Consider the following 22,247-nt stretch of genomic DNA (forward strand, 5'->3'; position numbering starts at 1 on the left):
AGTGGGTATCAGACTCCAATATTACGGAGATATTCTTTCCCCCACTACACTTCACTGTTTGGAAGAAAGTCACTGTTTTAGTTTAGACACAAGGTATCTCTCATTGTCTCATGTGGGAGACAATGCAAGGATTTTCAGAGGTGAAAAGATTGATTATGAGAGGTGCAATGTAATTGGTGGGTTCATGTACTGGTATGATTAACTGAGCCATAACTCTAGGTAGGTGAGGTATGGCTGGAGACAGTAGGCTAGTAGGTTGTGCCCTTAGGGTCTATATTTTGTTCCTGGTGAGTTGAGCTTCTGTTTTTTTTAACCTCCAGTTGCCATGTCTTGTATTGCTTTCCTCTGCCACCCTCTTCCTCCATGTTCTGCCTCCCCTCAGGCCCAGACTTATGGAGTCGGCTAACCATGGACTGAACCTCTGAAACCATGAGCCAAAATAAAGTGTCCCTTCTCTAAGTTGTTCTTGTCAGTTTTTTTTTTTTTTTTTTTTTTTTTTTTTGTCATGGTGACCCCAAACTAACTAAAACAGTCACTATGCACAAGTCACACTTAAGGAATGAGGGGATATGTTTCACCTCCATAAAAGTGGATAGCTAATTAAGTTGTTTGGGATTTTCCTCCAAGGGAGGTTACTCTATTCTGATCTGTTTGCTTACAAATTTAACTATTTCAGTCTGGAATAGTAATTACGTATTTTATTATTTCTGCTAAAATCCAATATTACTATATTGTCTTGCTTAAGTTGTTCCATTTTGGTCAATGAGAACATTTTTAATTGGTTCTATCCTCTGCATATTCAATTTGTGGAACATTTTCATGACTTTGCTATTGTTGATGTTGATTAGTTCTTAGAGCATTTTTAAATTATATGACAATACTTATTTTCTGCTGCATGTTTCCTTCCCCTGTCTTAAAATGTGCTGTTTCTACAAGGAGCTCGGAGTTCCTTTTACTGGACAATTGTATAAGATACCAAAGTCTGAACACTAATAGGATTGACTGCTACCAGGGTGCCATTGCTTGTAGGGCCTAAACTAAAAATCCCTTAGTTTCCATTTGTTCAGCTTCACCTATTCTATGGTGTTAGTCAAACATTCTGCTGACAATTATTCTAAACTACTAGCATCCACTGATCTTTTTACTTTGTTTATAGTTCTGTCTTTTTCAGGATATCATATAATTAAAGTCATTCAGCATGTAGCTTTGTTAAAGTTTTGATTCTTTTAGCCAACAGTATGTATTTAAAATACATTCACCGGCTGCAGGTTTGACTTAGTGGTTGAGTGTTTGCTTAGCATGTGCCAGGTGTGGTCTCCACCGTCAGCACCATAAACAAACAACAACAAAAGATTCATCCAAGTTTTTTTTTTTTTTTTATGGCTTGATAGTGCATTTCTTTATATCATTGAATGGTATACTGGTATACTGTGGTGCAATGGACCACTGTTTGTTTATTCATTCACTGTCAAAGAATATCTTGTTTGTTCTCAGGTTTTGGTGGTTATGAGTAATGCTGCTATAAACATTCATATGAAAATATTCATGTGAACATAAGTGTTCAAATCAGTTAGGCAAATACCTCTAGCCACAATTGTTGGGTTGGGCGGTAGGATTATATTTAGCTTTGTAAGAAACTTCCAACTGTCTCCCCAAGCAGCTGTTCCATTTTGCATTGCCACCAGTAAGGAAGGAGCAATCCTGTTTCTCTATATCTTAGCCAGTAATTGTTTATTGTTATTTTTTAATTTTTTCTACTTTATCCATTCTGTTGGCATGAACTATTATCACATTGTTGTTTTCATTTGTAATTCCTTCCTAACACAGGATGTTGAAATCTTTTTATGTTTATTTACCATATGTACATCTTCCCTCCTCAGCTGTTTGATCAGTTTTTCATCTATTTTTAAGTTGAGTGCCCCTGGTTTTAATACCCATTACCAAAAATAAAAATTAAAAAGTAAAGTATTATGTGAAAAGTTAAGAGTTCCAGAAAGAAAGGGTATTTGAGGTCGTAGCAATATTTGAAGAGAAAATGTCTTTGATCTTTAAAAATTGATGAAATCAAGAAAATATAGATTCAAGTTGCTCAATATTGTCCAAACTTGGGGAAGATAAAGGGGAGAAAAGAAAAGGTAAGGAAAAAAAATAATAAAGCAGATTCAAATTTGTGGCAAACTAATTCATTTTTAACACAAATTCAATATAAAAATGAGAAATGTTTTTGCAACTTCCTAAGAAAAGGTATTATGCAAATAAAAGCTTTTTTACCTTTGACTTTGAATTTCTCCTCTTTTTCTCCTTAACTGGTTTTGTACTTTTATACCTACTGCTTCATTAGGCACTTATGAAAATGCTTTTTTAAAAAAACAAATACAAATGTCTTATTACCTCATGGGGAAAATGCTTTTTATTAATAACTCTATTTTGTTTCCTTTAAGACAGACTCTTCTTCATAAAGTTAGACACATAAAGTTCCACCTTCACATTGAAGCCTTTTTCCCCTATTAAAATGTATGCCAATCCTTCTCTCCCAAGACGTCTCTGAGGGCAGGGAATGTAGCAGTTCTCCGTGGAAGCAGAGGAAGAGAGTCTTTCTTCTGTGGTGTAGACTTTGGTTGGTGTTCTGGTCAGTTGTCCTCTGCATAGAGCCCAGAAGAACAGCTCACAGAGGTCACCCATACTACACCATAGGCTCTGTGTCAGTAGCCTCTGGTCATGAGATGTACACACTTTTTCCTAAACCATGGCTTATGCAGGGCCACAGGGCTGCTTGACACTTTGTCACCCTTCCTACCCTCACCCATGACCTTGTTTCTGGACCTCCTATGTTGGACATTTGGGTTGTAGACAATGGGCAATTTGATCTAGATCTAATTGGACCCTAGTCCATAATGCTGCTCCCTGGAAACTATCAGCATGATGACTCTCACCATGTTAAATGTTTGATTTTTGTAGGAGGCTTCCAGTCTCTGAATCATAAAACAAGAGAATGAGGTGCTAACCTTGAGCTTCCTACCACTTTCACAGCCTATTTTGGTCTTCCTACAGGTCCCTCTCCTCCCATGCCTTGGGGATACTCAACACAAAGGCAGCAATAGGAAAACTCACACTCACCTGGGCTGTGTTGTGATCTCCTCTCCACCCTCCACCACTGGGAGGCTCCCTGTTTCTAATGGCAAATTCTCCTCTGCCATACTATCCTCTCCTCCATTGAAATTCATCCCTCTTTGGGGCCATCGTGAGAAAACTGCTGAGTGGTGAAACAAAATATCAAGAAAGGAAGATCCATGGTTAGATGTCTTAAAACCATTTTTCTTCATTATATGCAACCAACAATCATACCAGTCTTTGTCACTTTGTATCAGAGCCATACTTTCCTGTATAATTTCCTTTAAGTTCAATTGATTCCATGGTGGAAGATGCTGAAGAACTTTCACATAGAAGATTTTCAAGAACAGGTCAGATCATATGGACACATAGACTTCCCTATTTAATCTTCATCCTTCCCTTCTTCAAAAACTAACAAAGAAGACGTATAAACCGGCCAGCAAATTCCTGCAATACTGATTATCTTTCTTTTCTATAAATCACACTTTAATTTTCACTTTAATGATATTGCTCAAGCTTTTGGAAACCAGATGGGACAGTGTGGCTGGGCCACTGGCAAGAGATGCCAAATGGTGCTAACCAAGGAACTAGTCCCTGCAACATGACGCAAGCATCGCTCTCATGGAGGTTTCCCACACCTTGGACCCATTCATCCAAACTGCTTTGCATTGTAAACCCTGACAATCTTACATTTTCTAAGCCCAGGTCACTTAATCACTTTGCTTCATTTCTTGACTCTCATGGTTGGATCACCTTCTTGCTAGAGCTTTGTTTTCCTCTTGACTGTGGTTTGGATCCTTTGAGAGAGCTCCTTCTGTGCACCTCCAGTAAATCTGTTTCTCATCAAGTCAGTTGGAACCTTCTGCCCCATTCCTCCATCTTGGTCATGATTCCAACTGTTTTTCTCTATCCCACTAACAGATCCCAGGTACAAAGGGCTCTATTACTGTTCTTTTTTACCCTCCTCTCTTGGTGTTTCCTTGACATTTCTCTTCCTCTCTCCCATATCATAAATCTCCATAGTCATATCAAAACTGCATGATTATAATAATCATACACTGCCATTTGTCTTGCATGCAATCTTTCATTCACTCTTTCACTCTTCATTAAGCTTCATCTTAGTGGGTAAAAAGTATCACAAGTCGTAGCTCATGGCATTAGTGAAAGGATGAATTACTTTCACACTGCATTTCTTTTACTTTATTAGACACCTTCCCAAAGTGAAGAAAATACATAAAATTAAAATTAATGCAGCAAGAGAAAAACCCTTTAAAATTGTCATATACCTTGAACTGTGACCTCACCTTTGTATTGAGCAGGCTGCTGTTCCCGGAAACAGCTCAAAGGAAATAGTGACTCATTTCAGAACAAGCACTTTCACCAAAAACCATGGAAACCTTGATTGTCCAAAATGTTTCAGGTTGGTGACACATAAGGTGTTAGGCTCGGTATTCCACCACTTCTCAGTGTGCTTCTACCTCAAAGCCCATACTTTCCTTTCACTATTCTCATCTTACTAGGGCATTATTCTATGAAGTGGTACAAAGCCATTTTGGAATATCAGTTCATTATATTTAATATCAGAGTCAATAAAAACTTTGACAAACTGTTCTTTATACCAAGTTAGTATATTATTAAAGCAGTCTTTAATTATGCTCCATCAGGGTTTGAAAGAATTAAAACTATCAGCAGAATAGACATTCCTGAACAAAACAATCACAAATTATAATGAATTATACATTTCAAAATTCATGCTGAATGAAAGTTACAATTATTGAGTCTAAGAAGATCATAAGTAATGTTTCAGGACATCATTTTTACCCAATATTTTAACATATAAGTAAGATACTGTTTCTGGAAAGATATGAAAAATACCTATCCTCCCTTAGGATGCAAAAGTCTTCATAATTTAACATGACCTTTGACTTTTAAATGATGAGAGCTTTGTGAGAAACTATTCCATAAAACCTGAGGTTTTATTATGTCTACAATGTATCCTTCTGTGCTTTGCTTAAATAGTTCATTTTTCCCCCTAGGGTCATATTGATATATTCTTTATTCTATGACTGAATTATCACATTTTTGTCAATTCCACCAATTCTATTCTATTATTAAGTCTAACAAAAAGATTCATTCCAGCATATGTATTTCCGCCAGTAATAAGGAATCACTGAAGTGTTATTAGTACAACTATCTCTTCAAAATAATGAGGCTGAAGTCATTAACTGAGGGACTTGAAATATAGTCTCTCTCATAAATAAAGCCATTTTGAACATTTAGTGCTTTTAATTGTACCAACAACTACAATTCTCTTAAGCCTCATAATTAAAATCTGATTTTATTTGATTTAAGGAAACTTATTTTTTTTTCTACAAAGAAAGGCAGTAAATATGATGTTCTATGAGATTTCCCTTAGAAGCAGATGAAGCTAGATGTCCATGAGGTATAAGAAACTAATCATGGGTTCTTTCTATTATTACGTTTGAAGTAGAATTTGAGCTTCAACCTGATACTACATACTCACAGCTTCTGTCTTCATCCAGAGAAAACATACACACATACACACACACACACACACACACACACATACACACACACACACATGCATCTTAAAGTGTGCTCATTTGAAATTAGTTCCTGACCTTTGAAGTTATCTAATTCACTATAATTCATGTAAATACAACCATAGACAATTACTCAACTGGACAAGAATTAGTCTTTTCATTATGGAATACTAAAGAGTCACTGGGTCCATAGGTATGTGAAAGAAAAAAAAAACAGAAGGTAAACTTCATACTGCTCTGAATCTTTACTATGCTGAGCATAAATTTTCTTGGATTTTCCCTTGAATTTCAAACTACATTCATTTCAATTACCACTGGAAAGGAGTTCTATTTTTGTATCAGGAAGAGTTCCAGTAGATAGAAAGAGGCTTAACCATGAAGTAGTTTAATCTCTATAATTCAAGACACTATAGGCAGAGACTCAGTAAAATGTTGAAATGCCTTGGAAAGTGTCCAAGCAAGAGTCTGGCACTAATGTGAGTGATAAATACCAGGAGAGAGAGGGAGGGAGGGAGAAGGAGGAAGAGAGAGAGAGAGGGAGAGGGAGAGAGAGAGAGAGAGAGAGAGAGAGAGAGAGAGAGAGAGAGAGAGAGAGAAAACAGTAATATATAGAAAAACAGGTAGATGATGACCAAATTAGATAGTCCAAAGTACTTGATAATTTTCTCCTTCTATCCTTCTATATTTTTATAATAATCTAGATAGCAAACTTTATTGCATCATTTCACTCAGGGAAAAAGAATGCTTCAGGGAAATAGTAAATGTATAGACTACTGCCATTTATAAGTGATGGAATCAGATAATTCTATCTGGATCTTCATATTTCAAAGAAAATATTCAGCCAATTGTAGTTATTTATTATTTACAGTATACTAAATGGCCCATGAGTAATTCACATTTGTATTTTTTTAATATTTTAGGGTTTTTAGTTGTAGTTGGACACAATACCTTTATTTTATTTTTATGTGATGCTGAGGATTGAACCCAAGACCTCGCATGTCATATCATAAATATCATAGGTGCAATGTATCTGGACTCTTTCTACACAAATGCTATGGTTTGAAAGTGTCCCCTCCAAAATAAAGGTACTGTCACTGTGATTGTACTAAAAGGAGGGCTGCTTCCTCATTAACTGGATTAAGACCCTTTTAAAAGCAGCTCTATGCAGCATCTAGCTAGCTCCCCGATTGGCCTCCTGCACTCCCCACTCCAGAGGAAAATCATCACCAGACAACAAAGACTGCCAGTATCTTGATATTGGAGCTCCCAGCCTCTAAAACTCTGAAAATAAATTTCAGTTCTTTTAAAGTATCAGTCTCTGTCATTCTGCTATAATAGCACAAATTGACTAAGATTACAGATATAAAAATAGCAATAAATTTTTGGTATTTCCTAAAGACTAGTTCCTAGCAGCACTGACTATAAAAATGCATATTTACTTTAAAAGATAAGAGATTTCATATAAGCCAAAGCTCAAAATAATTGTATTACACATTTTTCTATAAATATAGATATAAAAATAGGCAACCAGTAAAAAGTATTTAAATGAGAAAATCAATAATTAACAGGTAATAAGATAATAATACATACAGATAATAAGAAAAATATAACCTAACATATATAATGAATCAGCTGAAACAGACACAGAATCAATGTAGATATTAAAAGTAGAAGAAAGAGAGACACGACAACTATTATAACTGTATGTCTCATATATTGAACAAATTAAGATATAGTCAAGAAACAAAAAATTTTACATCTCAGTGTTTGAGATGAAAAGTGATACTGGATGAAATTAATTGTAGATTGTACTGCAGAGACAAAATTCATAAACTTTATGACACTTCTATAGAAACTATTCAAAATTAATTACAAAGGAATAAACAGGTTTTTTTAAAAAAACAAACATAGCATCAGGGAGTTATAAGACAACTTCAGAAGTCTTAATAAATATGAAACAAGAATCCTCAAAGGAAGGGGCAGAAAAATCATTGATGACACAGTTTAAATATTTCCAAATATAATGAAATCTATAAACTCATGACTCCAAGAAACTCACCAGATCCCAAAGATAAAAAAAAATGTGAAGAAATGGATACAAGGGTACATCATAATCAAATTGCTTGAAACCAGTAAAAACAGAGAAAAATTTAGAAGCTTCCAGAGGGTCAAGGGAAAAAAAAAAAAGCCTGCAGGGGCACAAAGAAAAGCATGACAGCATCTTTCCCACTGCAAGTAATATGACAATAGAACACCTTTTAAAAACAGAAAGAAAAGAAATCCTGTGAATCTTCAGTTTTACCCCCAGCAACAATATCATTCAAAAACAAAGTTAAAATAAAGGGTTTTCTAACATACAAGAGCAGAAATAATTTATAACTACTGTTCTTTGTGTCTCGTAGACCTGTACTATAAGACATAAAGTACCCAATAAGCAATGCTTTGAAAGCCAAAAAGAAAGAAAAACCAAGTCTTTAAACATAAAAAAAAGACATAAAGTAGAAGGAAAATACCAGATGAAAATACAGATCAGCACATGAATAAAAAACGCTAGGAACAGTAAATAACTGGGAGAATATACATGATTTTCCCTTATTATTTTGAGGTATTTAATATGAAATTTAACACCTCATCAACTAGATAATACATCATGACCAAGTATGACCAGGAATGGCATCATATGAGCAATTGAAAACCTTAACATCATTTCAATAGATACAGATAAACACTTGAGAAACTACTAAGTCCCTCTTGGTGATATTTCAGTAAACTAGGAATAGAGTTGAACTTTCTCAATCTAATAAATGAAATCTATTTTTTAATAGAAAGCTCTAGATATAACATCACTCTTAGTGGTGAAAGACTGAACACCATCCCTCAATGATCAAGGCCTAGATGTCCATTGTTAACCCCTATTTACCCTGGTACTGAGGGTTCTCAGGGGTCATAAGACTAATCAAGGAACTTAAGTCACCCTGATTGAAAAGGAAGAAGTGAAATTGCATTTATCCAAAGATGGCGTGATATGTTTGAAGAAGAAAATTTATGAAAGTAGAAATCTTTAAAAAGAAAATAGTACTAAAACTGTTATTTAGCAAATTTAGATGAAGAATCAATATATGATAAATAACACAGAGAAATCAAAGATAAAAATAGTTTTAATAGTATAAAACATATAAAACCCTTGAGGATAAATCTGACAAAAATGTATGAGACCAGTGTGGTAAAACCTAAAATACACTCTTATGATAGATTGAAGAGGACCCTAATAAATGGTGAGATATACCATGTGCATGAAATCAAAAATTCAACATACTTAAAGATTTCAATTTTCTCATAATTTATATCTTGGACACAATCCCAGTTGATATCCCACCTAGTATTATATTCATAGAAATTAAAATATATTCTAAAATTTGTATGAAAATGAAAACCTCTAGAATAGCCAAAACAATTAATATTAAGAACAAAGTTGAAAACTAATATTTTCTTTAACCTCAAAACATACCATAATGCTATAGAAACAAAAAACTGATATTAGCATAAAGACAGACAAAGAGATCAATGAAATAGAATAGTCAACATACACATATAATTTTTAAGTTTAAAATATTAATATTTATAAATATAAAAAATTTACATGTGCTGAATGGTAGCTGTGCTACACAACTAATTTTTTATACATGGGCAAAACAAGGTCGATGTAGAATCTATAATCATTTCAACAAATGATGCTGGAACAACTAGATAAATATACTGGAAAACATGACTTTGAATTATACCTCAGACCACACCCAAAATTATTCTGTAGCAATACTGACATATTGAGACTTTTTAAAATTTCTTAATTTGTTGTTTTAGCAAAAAAGTAGAATAGAATTTTACTTTACAGAGTTTAGATTAGAAAGGAAACAAGACTAGAGGAGCAAGAAGACAACTGTGGTAATTTTCTAGGGAGAACACACCAACACTGAAAGAATGGAGAGTCAGAAGCAGAAATGAGAGATGCTATGAATATAAAATTAATGGGACTTGGCAAATAGGTGGTTATGCAGAGCAAGGTTTTATGTTCATCATTTTTGTGGAAGTCCTTCAAACATGAAGTATGTTCATTTGTATCTTCTTAAATTCAGTACGTTGAACAAAACTTACACTTTCTTTCATTGGAAGTACAATATATTTCAGTGAAAATCTCAGAGACTCTGATCTTCAAAATTGTTGAGGTTTTGTATTAAAGATTTCTTTTTTATTGCACTCATTTCCAATTACATAATGCTGCTGCAGGATAATTAAGAACTACCTGGAAAAAAGAAGAAGAAAATAATTGATAATGAGGGGAAAATGTGATTTCTACAGGTAAATATCCTGAACATAATTAATGCACAGACTTACCAATTATTATGTAATTTTAATGACCTTTCACTTGGCCGTATTTTTCTATTCAACTATTTAATAAAAAAAATCTTTGAATACTGTTTTCTTCCCAAGATTGAGAGGAGAAGGTTTTTCTTTAGTTGTACTCTTCAGTGGGAAAATAATGTGAATCTGACTGAGACTTACTGGCATTCAATCTCCATTCCCATTCTTTCTAAAACGTAAAGTAAAAATAATAAAGACATGAATCTTAGATATTTAAATTCAAATAGCCTATGCCTAAGCAACTTGGTTTTACAAGTTTTTTACTTTTTACCAAATTATTTTTTATTTTAAAATGCAGTTCATTTTAGAAATGGCTCTACTATTACATATTAATAATGGAGTTAGTACATTTTTAGATCATACACACTAGAATTCATTTCTTAAACACACACCCCTATACACACATATATACATATGTACATATATGCACATGATAGCTTTTAATGCTGATAAATTTGATTAAAATTTAAGCAGTACTACATGAACACCTCTGACAGATACTGAAGAATTTCTAATTTCAAAGTAAAATAATCATTAACTCATAGAAAGTTATCAATTAGTAATGAACAAAAACACATTTGCCTCTTTTCAATGGGAAGGATTGGCACAGCTAACAGAGATCACAAATCTGCAAATTTTTGAGGATAAATAATATATACACAATAAAACAATTTTCAAAAGTTAACCAGTATTTAGCAATGGTGCTAAGACAATTAAACTAGGAAAGAATCAATCTATTCAACAAAATTATGCTGATACAAACAGCTAAATTTAAAGAAAAAATTAGAACTCTTCTTCAAATCAGACATAAAATTATTTCAAAATTATCATAAACTTACATGTAAGACAAAAATTATAAAACTCTTAGAATAAAATGTGAGTTCATTTCCATCACCTTGATACAGATAACTTCTTAGATATGACACAAAATGCACAAATAAATAAAATTGGAATTCATCAAAACTTTAAGAGAACATCAGGAAACATTAAAAGACGACCTACAGAATGAGAAAAAATAATTGCAATTGATATATCTAATAATGGGCTTGTGTATACTAAAGAACTTGCAGAATTCAATAATAAAAATAAATAAATAACTCCGTGTATAAAGGGCAAAAAATCTGAATAAACATATCTTTAAAGAAGTTGTACATATGGTCAATGCACATGAAAAGATGCTCAACATCATTAGCCACAAGGGAAATGCAAGTCAAAATCACAAAGAGAAACCATTCATCCCCACTAGGGTGGTGGTAACCAAAATAGATTATAACAAATGTTAGTGAAGCTGGAGAGACTGGCACTCATACATTGCTTTGGTGAGATGGCAAAAGTGAATGGCCACTTTGACAGATTCTGGTGACTTCTCAAAGATTGAATATAGAGTTAGTGTATGATTTAGCAATTCTACACATTCAGTGTATAGTCCAGAAAAATAAAAATATGCAAAAGTGTGTACATGAATGGTCATACCAGAGTTATTCAGTAATACCTCTATGATAGCAAGGAAGAAGAAACAAACCAAATACCCATCAACTGATGAAAGGAAAAATAAAATAATATCTATCTATGTGATGGAATAGTAGCTGACAATAAAAATGGATAAACATTGATTTATGCTACAACATGGGTGAGCCTTGCAATGCAATGCTAAGTGCAATAACATATTGTATGTTTCCATTTGTATGATATGCCTGGAATAGACAAACCTATAGATTCCAAGAAGATAGTGATTGCTTAAGGCTGGGAGGCGGAGGGTTTGGGAAGCAGAGTTGAATGAAAATGGGAACTATTGCTAATGAGTTCAGGATTTCTTTTGGGGGTGATGAAAATACACCAAAATTGAATATGATGATGATCATATGCATTAGTAAATACAAGTAGTCCCCAAATTATGGTTCAAACTATAGTTATTTTACTTTACAAGGGCATTCACTAGAAACCATATTTAGAATTTTAATTTTTTTCCCAGGATCAGCAGTATGGTACAAAACTCTCTTGTGATACTGAGCAGAAGTGCTCCTTGGCACCCAGTCAGAGACACAATCATGATATTAGAAAGCAATGCTCTACAGTATTCTGTTTTGCTAAACTATGACTTTAGCTAGGTTATGTGTATTAAATGCATTTTGACTTAGATATTTTCAATATTCAATAGGCTAATTATTATGTAAACATAAGTCAAGGAGCATCTGTGTATTAACTATCATTTTGTTTTAGGATAAATGGGTAGATTTGTTACCAATTGGGTGGTATCTCAGTAAAGCTTTAAGAAAAAATAAAGTCAGCAGAAAGGTCAGAGAAATTCTCTTAAGATTAGAACCATAAAATCAAAAGATCCTATAAATGGCTCCTTTATGGAGAATTTTATAAAAGCATGGATACATTTTTACCTGGGGATAAAGCATATTTATTAACTGTTTTTAAGTCCCAATCTTAGAAATTAGTTAGATTGTATTAAATCCATCTCTCATAATGGATACCCATATTGTGAGACAGATCCATCCCATGGGTTTTCTTATACCATCCATGAGACTTTCAATTATTTGACCTTTCATGTATCTTATAAAAGTCAAATAAGGAGGCAGAAAAAGCCTTTACTTCACAGTCTTTAATGTCCTAAATCTTTTAGTTTTAATGAAAAAATTCTCCCTGCAGTCTTTCCGTCCTATCTGTGGAGAACTGGGTTCACTCATCCTAAGAATGATTATCCAGGGAATGCCTCTACTAAGTAATCTAATTGGAAAAAATATATATATGCATTTCAGCTTTTACTTGATCTGAGGGACAAAGCCTGGCAAAGCATATAGGCTAGTTACTTTTTGATCCTTGAACTTTTGCATAGAATAATAGCAATTTATGTCATTAAATCATAATAGCATTCTTAATAAACAATCAAACCTTATTTTACTCAATAAATTCTTGATTGCTTAAATTTGTATCACAATTTTTTCCCCTGTGAATCAGAGAATTTCTGAGTATGAGGTAAAGTTTTTGAATAATTAATTTAATTCACAAGGTTAGTTTTACCAAACAACCTCACTAAATGCTAAGCACCGTAAAAATCTCAATGTGAAGATATAAACCATCAATACAGTTTAATCTGAAAAGTTAACCAAGTCCATGGGGATTCAATGGCATTTTAGAACCATTCGTTGTTGTTCCTGTTAACGTGGCCAAGATCAAGAAAAATGTTGCAAATAAGTTTTTCTCTTTCTCTCTCTCTCTCTCTCTCTCTCTCTCTCTCTCTCTCTCTCTCTCTCTGTCTCTGTTTTGTTTTGTTTTCTCATTTCCACTGCTATATGTATAAGCACAATAGTATAGTTATCACATAATGATAATGATAAAAACTAAAAGCAGCAGAGATATTCAGACAAGGGGAGGGGAGGAAAAGAAAAAGGATGCACAACTTCTCCACCTCCCTGGGGCCTCTATCTTGCAGTTCATATTCACACAAGAAAACAAAGGCACATTAGATGTCATGGCAATCAAGTTGGCAAGGGCTAAAAGTTGGGGCCATAGAGACTGTGGCTCCAGGCCCAGTTTCTATTCATAGATAACCTTGTAACAGTACTCCCAATCAGAATACCGGAGGACAGGAAATGATAAAATCTGGTGTAGCCTGCCCCAAAGCAGTCTGACATGACTAACATTGCAGACAGTCCCCCATAAGCAGACCCGAACTCTGGAGAGGCATTAAAAAGATTCCCAGCAGAGCTACCTTGGAGTCTTATGGGCTCCATCATCAAAATACCTTGTTTCTAAAACATCCAAGAGCACCTCACTGAGGAAGAAGAGGAAAATTTTTCACTCCAGAAGATCCAGGGTCTCCAAATTAAAGGCAGGTCACTGGCGATGAGCACGGTAATGAGTCTCGTTTAAAAAGAAACAAATCAGCTTTCTCTCTCAGTTTTCATCCAATGCAGCTGGGACCCAACAGACATGCTCTCCCCTTCACCTCCAGAGCTTTCCCTCCATCCATTAAAAGAATTCCTGTCCTTCTGCACCCAGCAATAATTGTAACATTCCCAGGAACCAATATTCTTCAACTCTTACTATCTAGTGGATGTTTCAAAACTTCTTAAGGCAGTGCTTTAACTATTATTCATTATAAATATATGAGTGCCTATATTTATACATAGTCTTTTATATATATATATGATAATTGATAAGCAAAATATAGAATTATTTTAAAAGTTTATAACCTGTATTTTCTTATGATAAGTGAGCATATTTCTGTATGAATATGGATACCTACATCATCTTTCTTGATAGGACCATACTATTCAAAATAGTCCATTGCATGAACTTATGAAAGCACCAAATTGATTTAACAACAATATTATTAGATATCACAAAAAAGAAACACTGAAATGGGATCCTTTTATCTGAGTGAAGACATTGTTTTACTCTTTTCTCAAATAAAATTTTTAGACATAGATTATTGATTCAGTATCCTATAGTATTTCTGAAGCCACTGCCTATCAAAAATGTAATTAATTTTTTCACCCATAAGCCAGATAGATACATAATTTTATTACCTCTGTAATAGGGCGTAACATAATTATTTAAAAATCTTTATAAATCTGATAGTTAAAAAGCGATATTTTGTTTAAAATTCACTTTGCATTTTATTATAATTATTGAACATTTTTTCATGAATTTTACATTTCCATAAACTTTCACATTGATTAAATCATACAAATGTATCTATTTTTGGATAGTTGACTAGGATTTTCTTCAGCATTAGTAGTGGTAAAAATCTGGTTGTTATGTTTTTAATACCTCTTATGATTCTTGTCCTATTCAGTTTCAAAACTGCTTTTTATCTCCAATGAGGTTAATATTTTTGTCACAAGTCATTTATTTTATTAAAAGTCTTTAACAACATAGAATTTTACATGTGGTTATTTTTTTTCAAATTTATAGTAGTCATTTATATTTCTCCTTTCTCAATGATTATATTTGCAATTTAATTGCAAATTAATTTATAAATTATGTTAATATTCTATAAGTGCCTATTCTCTTTAGGGCTGGGTGTGTGTTTGTAGTGTGTCGGTGCATACATAAACCTTTTTTGACTATAAGCTCATTTATTATATTTTTTCTTTAGTGATAGAGTCACTGAAAGTTATCATTTTTTTCTCCATCAGCTTTTGATAAATACTACAAATTTTGTATTATCATTGTCATTATTCTATATTTGCAGTTTTATGTCCTCACTGTCAAATTTTTAGGTAGATTTATTTTAAATTTCTGGGCATTTTGTAATTTTAATTGATGTATTTGGGTAACGGTGATTATTTTCTTTGTTATTGGAGGGCAGTTAACTGTTATTAATTTAAAGTTTTATTGCATTCGGATACTATAGTCTCTAAAACATCTGGGTCAAGGATTCTAATAGGTTCCTCCTGTCATAATAGATGAAATGTTGAACTATTTTATATGCATTTGAAAGGGAGCTATAGCCTTTATTTGAAGAATGCATAATTTTACATGCCAATTCAGATGCTCCTTGACTCTAATGATATCACATCCTAAAAACCCATCATAAGTTGAACTAGGGTGAAGTTGAAAATGCATTTAATACAGCCAACCTACCAAACATCGTAGCTTAGCAACAAAGCACTGTAGAGCATGGACTGTTGATCCTCGCAGTATCCTGGCTGTCTGGGAGCCACAGCTTGCTCCCACGTTCCTCTTATCTATGGCATGAGATAAATCAAAATTCAAAAAACTATAGTTTCTACTGAATGACTATTGCTTTGCACCTTGTAATGCCAAAAAAAATCTAAGTTGAACCATAGTGTCCGGAACCATATCTACATCAAATCAATCCTTGTAATTGATATTCACCTTCACTGTCAATGAAAAATCATGTAATCATATTAATTTTTTGTGATTTAACAATACATGATCATCAGTATATATAATTGACATTAATATGTGTTATCAAGTTCATCTTACTTTTCTGTGTGATTTGCCTTCTGGGATTTCATAAAGTAGTCTATGTCTGCCAAAAGTACCTAGTTATTCTTTCATTGTGAATTGTATACTTATAAAAATACCCACTTCATTCTGTTACACGTTTTTGCCTTAAAACCTCGTCATGATATTTATAACAATAATGGCATTAGCTCTGGAACCCAACCCTGCCATTTCCTTTTGAGCAAGGTATTCAAGGACTAACTAGTCCCTACCTCTGTGCCTCTGTTTCTTAGTCTGGGAGGTATAAATGACCACAGGCCCTTTCCTACAGTGTGTCTTTGAGGATGTAGAACCCTCTTCTGTTTATATTTTTCTGAAAATTCATGTCTTCTTGAATTTACACTCTGTTTTCCTATTTCACTTTCAGACCACTTATTATAATCAATACTTACTCATATTTTGTTTCCTGGACCTGGTGATACTTTGCATGGTGGCGGAGGTCAATTTTGTTTAATAAGTGTTCTCTGATGTGCATGGCAAATGGAGGCTGTCCTACCCACTGGGATTTGGAATCAGAAGTCATGGACTCTAACCTCTCTATTCTAACACTTCACCACCTTTGGGAAAGTTACTTTTCCTCTTTAAGAGTCAGTGTTCTAAATGATCAGATAGGAATAATGCCCGCCATAAAAATCTTTGGTGAGCTCAAGTGAGAAATACAGAAAACCCTTTAGAAAATGAAATCTGACCTTTCTTGGCTGCTGTTGACACTGCATATTCACAAACCCTATTAGTATCTCTTGGGACAGGAAATCATCAAATTTCATAATATTTTGAATTTTAGAAAAATAATTCCGTACATAAGGCAAACATTCAATTCAGTGGGATTTGGAGCAAAAATTCTAAACATACACATTAATGTATCTGTAACAAAATAGACAAAGACCCCCACTACAGGATAAATAAAGACCACCTCTAGCTTTATGACTGCTAATGACAGATTTTTTACTCACAGCTGAATTTTATGTTCAGAAATTTCTATTTCTATGGCTTTTTGGATTTTGGAATTCTCAGAAATCGATAACCTGGATTCATTAAGTCCTATTTGTTATTTTTGCAAAATCCACAGAGGTTCCATTTTGAAGAACTTGTATTAAGTGTCTTCATGGGTATATTGTATAACTAGTAGGAGAGAATGAGCAACAACAAAAATTAATAACTGGCAATTCATCAAAATTAAAAACTGTTCTGCATCAAAGAACACTGTAAAGAGAATTAAAGACAATCCCTCAAAATGGGAGGAAACACTTACCAATCACATATGTGTTCAGTAAGTGTGTGTTTAGTAGATGTGTGTAAATCAGTGTACAGAGTTTACTGCAGTGAAGGGCAATTTCCACATGATGCCTACCGACCAAAAAACACATTTGGCTTTACTCCTGCTCTCTGTCTACCGAGCTGTGTGTATGCTTTGAATCATCATTTAAAGAAGATGGTGGCTAAACACCCTACAAAATGTATATCCAAGTAAGCTCTGCTCTCTGTAGGTCTGTTCCTCCTACTTGAACTACCCTAGGTTATCTGTTACTCCTTGTTGTTAGACTTAATTTTTAAATCTAATTTCTGTGTTACCTGCTGTCAAGGGCTTTTTTTCTTTGGATGCTTTTACTTCTCAACAACACTCTTCTTGGAGCCTGTAACGTTTAGAATGCATGTAACCTCCCACTTTTACTGTGCTTCTTGCCCATTCTGTTAGATGGTTACAAAACTCAGTTTGTTTTAGTAGTAATTTTCTGAGTGTACAGATGGATTTCGTGTGAGTAAGCTCACAGACCAGTATCCAATGTCCAATGAGAAAAAGTAGCCCTGGGTCTTGTGATTGGTGTCCGGATCATGAGTCAGTGCTCATGTGGACACAAATGAGAAAAGTGTGAATTTTCAACCATTTCTCAGGTGGCACTGTCTCACCAACAGCCAGGTCAAAACCAGGTCAAAACCCAGGTCAATTTCTTTCTTTCTTTTTTTTCCCACTAGATCCAGTTACCTTAAAATCACTAAAAATGTTTCCATAATTCCAGCATTTATAGTTTAGATACATTTGAATGATGTCAAATTTCACAAATTAACTATTTGTGAAATTATAATGATTAAGAGAATACAACCCACATTTTAATATATGGATTGCATTTCAACTTAAAGATTTAGGAGTATGTGACTTTGGGCAAATTACCAATTTTTGCAATTATTTCTGTCAACCTAAAAAACAATATCACTTCTAATGATAGCTTGGGTGTTTGAAATTTTATAAGTGCTGAAAAAATGAAAATGGAAATTTTCATAAATCATTTTTAAGAGCCTATTTTTCCTCATCAGAGAGATAAATTATCAGATGTTAATACAGTTCTTTCTGAAAGTCCCGGCAGCTTCAATTTACTCTGAAGAAATCATCACTTCTGTAGATAGAAAGCATCATATCACTCTCAAATGACAATAGAAAACCTCTATTGATTTGGCTTCATTTTGCTACTGGTGATTCAGACACTTGAATCACCTTAATTACATTTCCACTGAAGACATAGGAAGAACGCAGAGGAGGCAGGAGCTGGATTCAAGAAGAATCTACTTTCTGAACACCAGCCATTGTGGCACATACCATCGCTGAAACCACACAATTCACATCAATGACTTCAATAGATTTGTCTCTGTAAAACACATCTGTGAATCCTAGTGCAGGTGTTTGATAGGTTTCTTTCCACTAATGAAATCTGCATGGAATGACAAAAAAATTTAAAAGAAAATTTAAAAAAAAACTGCCTGAAGGTTTTGGGTTTACTGGTCAAATAGTCAAGGAGAGGCTAAGGACAATATGTCTATTTTATCTCATGTCCTATTCAAGTATCCCTTTAAGGAACTGAATTAAAGTATACCTTTAAGGAATTGAATATGTACTAGGAAGGAAACTTAAATCTCCACACAAAATTTAAGTTTCCTTCCTAGCACATATTTTCAGTTCCTAAAAGGGATACTTGAATTCTGTTCAACGGTGAGCAAGCTATTTTCTAAATTATTTTAACAACCGTCAGTATTATTTCTTAATATAGTTTTATGCTATTGTCGAATTGATGTCCTTCATCCCCTTAAAATACCTCCAAAAAGCAAAAATAATTGTCAAACAAGTGTATGAATGAAGCTTGAGGAATACCTTCCACATTTTGGACACAGAACTGTCATCACACCCTTCCAAAACACATTTTCACCTGCAAACACACACTCATGCATTCATCAAACTCATTTCTTGAAATGCTCTTGATAGCATTCATTCCACTTTAGACCACCTGTCAAAACAACCGTTTAATTAGGTTAAGCTGTCTGGCTTTGTGAAAAGGTTTACTGTACTCAGTTGTCCCAACCATAAAATTAATAGTTTGACCAACTTCTAAGGAGACGGATTTTGCACTCGTGAAAGTCAAATTAAATCCACCTTTGCCAAATGGGGGAAACTAGTGTGTCTGAAACTTTGAAAGCAGCACTTCATTTATTATAATCTTTCTAGCGCCAAAGTACAAATTAGGTAGAACTGCAGCTGCAAGAAAGCCCAGGTTACAGCATACTGCTCTTGTGACCCTTTTAGTAGGCTATGCAGCTACAAGATGATGAACAGAGAGAATGTACCAAAGTCAGCACTGCCGAACCTCTGACCAAATTTGCAATAAGCAACCAATCATTCATTAAATCAATACTTCACAGACTCACATATTAGACAGACTAGTCACTGCACATCATTTCCAGACCACAGCTCTGACAATATTTTCCAGGAATGAGGTTTGTTTCATTACTAAAACTCTGGAGAATAAAACTTGTTTTTAAAAAGGCTTATAGTTTTATTCAGGTCTTGCTAAAACTCCTTTTGGGTCAACATTCTTTAGTGGAATAGACAAGGAAATAATACTGAATGCTATTCACTCCTGAAGACAGAGTGACTTGGAATTTGGGTTTGGAATTTTGTTTTTCCCTCAACACATTACATACGTGGGTCTTCTATTGACTTGAAGATAAAATTGATTCATGATGCCAATTATTATTTAAGGTGTGTCAAGTTTTAAGAACTCTTAGGCGGGACTCAAGAGGGTCAATAGAATTAATTAAGACAAACACTCTGCTATTTTACTAGAGTCAAAGGGAGTCATCAGACAAGTTACAAAAGCTCTATGTTTTTCCTTAAAACCTAGGAAGGTAAGAATTCAGTTGAGACAAAGATTTATTTATTGGTTACGCTCTCTTCACCTTTCATTTTTCTTCATTATGCAAATATAGGTGTTACTCTTGTTACTAAAACTAAATATGGTAATTATCTGCAATAATAGTTTTATTGAGTGTACTAGAAATAAAGAAACCAGATTTCTTGTTTCTTCCATTGGTTTTACTAGATGGAGAATCATAAGGCAATCATTCTTCCCTGAAGAGACTCCTGTGATTTCTCTTTATCTACAAGTGTGATATTAAAATGCCAGGAGCTCAGGAAGGAGATGTTTCTGTGGCTGTCCATAGTATCACACAATGTCTCTAAAGCTAATTTTTTTAAAAAAACTCTTAATAACATTATTTTTAATGTTTCATTTACTAATGAATAACAATAAAGCAATTTCTGATATAACATGACATTTTAGTTTACAACAGTTCAAACTGAATCTAATAGAAAACATAATAAAATCATCAGATTATTTAACTATAGTGAGCAAGTTTTGAATAAATAGGGGGAAATCATCAAAAGCAATTCTGACAAGTTTTATGGAAAAAGGAGCAAAGACATAAGTGGATATTGGACTAAAATGCAGTTAGAAGATAAATCAACGAGAAAAAAAATAGCCTTACATATGAGTGACACAAGAAAGAGAAAAATTACGTTAAATCAATATAGGTACAAACTATTAAGAACCGTGTGCACTGTCAAAAATATTCTGTAGTAAACTAGATTTATTAATGAATAAGTGGAGTTTGAAAATAATACCTTCTATAGTCTTATTTATAAAACATCCATTCTGTGCTTTCTATCTGGTACACTTCTGTGCTTTTTAAATGGGTAAACACATATGAATTACCCTGTAACTCTTCATATGACTTATCCTATGAAGCTGTAACCATTTTTTTTTTTTGGAGGGAGGGTACAGGAGATGGAACTCAAGGATGCTCAACCACTGAGCCATATCCCCAGTACTATTTTGTGTTTTTTATATAGTGGCAGGGTCTCACTGAGTTGCTTAGCACCTTGTTTTTGTTAAGGCTGGCTTTGAACTCACCATCCTCCTGCCTCAGCCTCCCAAGCCACTGGGATGACAGACATGTGCCACTGCACCCTGATACAAAGGAACCATGATGTCCAAGAATCATAGCTGGTAAACAATAAAGCCAAGATGTGAAATCACAATCTTGATTAAAGAGTCCTTATGCTTGATTTTCATGGCGTGCTATAATGACCTTGGATAAGATAGCACCAAAGAATGACAACCTCTGTTGCATTTGGATTTCCAGTTTTCCCAGCACCATTTGTTGAAGAAGCTATCTCTTCTCCAATGCATGTTTTTGGCAACTTTGTCTAATATAAGATAATTGTGGGTTAGTCTCTGTGTCCTCTATTCTATACGATTGGTTGACCAGTCTGTTTTGGTGACAATACTATGCTGGTTTTGTTTCTATTGCTCTGTAGTATAATTTAAGGTCTGGTGTAGTGATGCCACCTGCTTCACTCTTCCTGCTAAGGATTGCTTTAGCTATTCTGAGTCTCTTATTTTTTCAGGTGAATTTCATAACCGATTTTTCTATTTCTATGAGGAATGTCATTAAATCTGTATAGTTCTTTTGGTAGTATAGTCATTTTGATAATATTAATTAAACCCCTATCTCTCACCATGCACAAAACTCAACTCAAAATGCATCAAGAACCTAGGAATAAAACCAAAGACCCTGCATCTAATAGAAGAAAAAGTAGTGTCATCTCCATCATGTGTAATCTCCATCATAGGGGATTAGGCCCCGAGTTCCTTAATAAGACTCTTTTGGAGCAAGAATTAAAATCAAGAATCAATAAATGGGATGGACTCAAACTAAGAAGTTTCTTCTCAGCAAAAGAAACAATCTGTGAAGTGAATAGAGAGCCTACATCTTGGGAGCAAATCTTTATCCCTCACACATCAGATAGAGCACTAATCTCTAGCCAATATAAAGAAC

The sequence above is a fragment of the Urocitellus parryii genome, chromosome 6 (assembly GCF_045843805.1).
Source record: "Urocitellus parryii isolate mUroPar1 chromosome 6, mUroPar1.hap1, whole genome shotgun sequence".
Classification (NCBI taxonomy): domain Eukaryota; kingdom Metazoa; phylum Chordata; class Mammalia; order Rodentia; family Sciuridae; genus Urocitellus; species Urocitellus parryii.